Here is a 1,181-nt window from a genome sequence, read left to right on the forward strand (position 1 = left end):
GAAAGAAAGAAAGAAAGAAAGAAAGAAAGAAAGAAAGAAAGAAAGAAGAAAAGAAAAAGAAAAACCTGAAATCTGGATTCTCTCCTGATATGTCACTCAGAGGAATTCACTTATCCTGAGCCTCCAAAATCTATAAAATGGGTGTAATTAATAATATCTATATTAATAACAATGCTTCATAGACCTCGAAAGTTCAAATGAGCTACTTTATGTGTAATGGAGAATCTGATAAAATGGGGACAATAATGTCCCTGTTCATAGTAATTAATACTCTATATTTAGCAAGTTAAAGTTATTAATGTATATACAATGACTTTGTACATAATGTCAGATCCTGAAATAAATCGAAGTCATGAGTTGAAGAATCAAGGATCTTTAACTGATGTAACTGGGCAGCAAACCTGCCACCCTGGGGGAAATCAAAAGGAGTTCCCAGCCAGAGAGACCAATGAAAAAGTTTTTGTAGTTTTAGGAGGAGATGGGGAGCAAGTAGGGGCAAGAGGTAACACAAGATCAACGAGGCCTGTTGCTGATATCCTAGCACCCCTCAGCATTCCATGCAAGGAACTCCACTTTATTCTGGCTTTTTTGCCCTTTGCCATCTTTCTTCTCCAGCTCTTTTTACAGATGAGGAAACTGAGGCAAATAAGTTTAAGTGTCTTGCCCAGGGTCATACAGCTAATTAGTGCCTAAGGCCAGATTTGAACTCAGGAAGACTCATCTTCCTGATTGCAGGCCTTGGTGCTCTCTCCAGTGGAATACCTAGCTCCCCCTCCTGACACAGAGTAGGTCCTTAATAATGAATAATGATAAATGATTGAAATTATTATTACTTAAGTATTCTGTATGGGAATATAGATCCAGGCCTGATTGAGTTAATTCTGGTGTCATTTTATGTGGGACAATTACAACTTTATTTTACTACTTAGCCTTAAGACAAAGGGGATATATACACTGGGAAAATGTATATAGATCAGGAAATTTTTTTTGTGTGTTGCCTTAAGTCAGTTTATCTCAGCTTACCAATTTGTTAGCTGTATGGAACTAGTACCTAATATAAATGTGATAATTTATTGTATTAGAAATATTATTAGAAAGGTGACCTTTGATTCTCTTGGGTTATAGATTTAATTGTTAAAACACCTAAATATGTTTTTTTTAGAAAACTCAAAAGGAAAACA

This window comes from Petaurus breviceps, unplaced genomic scaffold (genome assembly GCF_028583685.1).
Source record: "Petaurus breviceps papuanus isolate PSGF00001 unplaced genomic scaffold, PetGlider_PUasm1.0 103, whole genome shotgun sequence".
NCBI classification, from domain to species: Eukaryota; Metazoa; Chordata; class Mammalia; order Diprotodontia; family Petauridae; genus Petaurus; species Petaurus breviceps.